The sequence below is a fragment of the Ixodes scapularis genome, unplaced genomic scaffold (assembly GCF_016920785.2).
Source record: "Ixodes scapularis isolate PalLabHiFi unplaced genomic scaffold, ASM1692078v2 PGA_scaffold3__209_contigs__length_174095766, whole genome shotgun sequence".
Taxonomy (NCBI): Eukaryota; Metazoa; Arthropoda; class Arachnida; order Ixodida; family Ixodidae; genus Ixodes; species Ixodes scapularis.
Window position 1 is genome coordinate 150,188,944 of NW_024609868.1, and position 2,599 is coordinate 150,191,542.

At 42.5% G+C, this 2,599-nt stretch overlaps 1 pseudogene; it reads right to left on the reverse strand.

The window, feature by feature from the left end:
• Positions 1–441: 441 nt before the first annotated feature.
• On the reverse strand, positions 442–1,283 carry LOC120847653 (annotated as a pseudogene).
• Between the last annotated feature and the right edge of the window lie 1,316 nt (positions 1,284–2,599).

The window sequence follows — 2,599 nt, forward strand, 5'->3', positions numbered from 1 at the left end:
CACCAGACGTCACAAAACAGAACAGCAGGCTGAATCGTAATTCCGTACTCTTTAGACTTCACACCGTGACCACAATGTTAGGACTGCACTGAACACTAACCCAAATAAGAATGCTTCCTTTAGACTCCAGGCCGTGTAATTTTAGAGTTAATTAAAAGTTCATAAAAAGTTCTTCCAACAAGTTAGAACTTTAGAAAATAGTGTTTTCTTGAAAAGCTTTTGTGAGACGCCCGTGTTGCCGCTCTAAGCATGAATTGCTAGGGAAGTCATGGCCTCATTGAAGGACATTGCATCACTCTGTATAACTGCCCAGAGTTCGACACAATCTTCCCCGTTCACATGTATATCCTTTTGCAGAGTTTCATTGCAGTACCTTTTTATGCAATCGGCTCCCAGTCGCGAATATGAACAAACGATCAATATGCTCAACTGACTTGTCCTCTATTCATCTTTTTGTATTTGGGAAATGCAAAGGTGAGGTTTTCCAGTTTTGGTATGCGACTTAATGTAGAAGTTGATGAAGAGCGCAAGAACAACTAGGGATTCTGGAAGAGCAAGCAATATAAGTGATTTGGGGTATACACATTCGTACACAAGAGGAATGCAGCCATGCAGGGTGAGGAAGAGGATCTGGAAGATCTGCAGTCTCGTGAGGTACCTCTTCCACCACAGGTACTTTTGAATTCTAGATCCAAACGCGGAGAGGAAGTAGTAGCCGTACATCACGACGTGGACGAGAGTGTTCCAACACAACACCATGACCAGGTGACCACCACCTCCAAATTTGAAGTACACCCAACCGTTGAGCACAACCAGAAAATGGTGAATGACGTGCAAGTGCGTGATATGTGAAAACTTTTTGGTGGCGACAAAGAAGAAAGTGTCCATGAAGTCGACGATCCGCACAAAAATATACCACGAGGTTATTTCCAGAAGGCTCATTGCGTTTTCACCAAGCGAGTAGTCAGTCCCTTGGCAAAACACATTGTAGTTTCCACCAACGTACATGAGACGCATGACTGCACGAAGAAGAACGCGTTTGCAATCACCTGGAACAGATTGTACACCATGATAGCGGTCTTCAATTGGTAGGGCTTTCGGTCCATCATCGATTTTGGGCCTGCTATTCTTACCACGAAGAGGTATCCGAGACAAACTGGCAGTATAAATCTCAGGTCCGCTGTGAGACCCCAGTCAAGAGTCCTCGTGTCCCGTAAAGACATCAGGTAGGCGTATTTCTCACTCACTTCGGCGGCTAGTGTAGATGCCGTTGTCCAAGCCATCGCGGTGCGCCAGTCACCGTGATGAACAAGGCTTCACAGTCTGCTGTACTTCACACTGGGTCTTGACGTAGCTTCTCTTGGGATATGAAATGACCATTAGTTGATCAGCTCTGCCTTTAAGCAAGTATTTATCTCTCGCATGCCCTTGAAATGTCTAAGAAAACCGTGAAAAATGGCTTCGGGAGAGAGTTCGAGAGACCCGTAACGTCTTTGACAGGACGGACGATACGGATTAACACTCTTGAGATGATTAAGGCGATAGGGGCTCAAAAAAGTCAAAGCAGTTGATTGAAAGGTACATCAGTAAGTAGAAAAAAGGGCCGGTGACCATGAAATATTTTCCCCCGATGATTCGTTCGCTCAAGCAAAATTAAGCTCACTATCAAGCAAAAGTTTTATTACAAAAATGTCAGGCATGCACCTGAAGCGTAAAGAGTATTTTATGTTAGCTGTGCATAGGCGCAACGATACGCTTTTATTTCTTCTTTAAGTCTAATTGCTTCACTTTTTTCCCAGTTTAACTACAACTTATTAGCATCTTAGTCACCCCCGTGTACTCGTCCTTGTCACAGGCTTTGTATTCCACATTTTCCATTAACTAACTTGCTCCATCTATCGGGTTGGTCTCGCCTGTGTATACTATTTCCTTATTTGTTCTATGTATGTTATTTCACCAAAAGTGGGAAATGATTCGGACATATTACAAGTGACCGTTTTCTCAAAGATAGCTCATTGAGTTCCTTTCGCAAACACAGGGTGGACCAATTAAGGACCTAAAGAGTTTGTTTACTGTTTGCCAACCGGTAGTGACTCAGACTATAATTAACGATTACATTTATAGTTGCCCATGTCAGTGGTTGAGTACCTCGGCGACGCAGCGCAAGTCTACCCTGCGTGCAAAGTGCAAAGCAAATTATTTTGCAATATCAAGTAAAGTCTTTACCTCAATTCTATGGCCCATAACTTACTGAATGTCCTTCTCACCGGGCCTGTAAGGAGCTGACAGCGGTGATTTGTAGAAGACTCATAGCAAATCATAAATTACTGACCTTTTCGACACGATTATGTTATCTGCACAGCCACTTGGAATGTTATTATGTTTTTCCTGCATGGGGTCATGTACCAGTGCAAATCCCATTTTATAAGAAAAAAATAAGTTTATTTTTTAGTAAGTCTTGTAAAAATTAGGAAAACAATCGATTAGATTGTTTGTTTGTTTTTTGCAATAGCTCATTCACTTCGATAATTAGAAACATGAAGAGTCGTACTGATGTGCAAAGTACAGTTTGGTCACCATTTGTCCACATGCGTCCTTG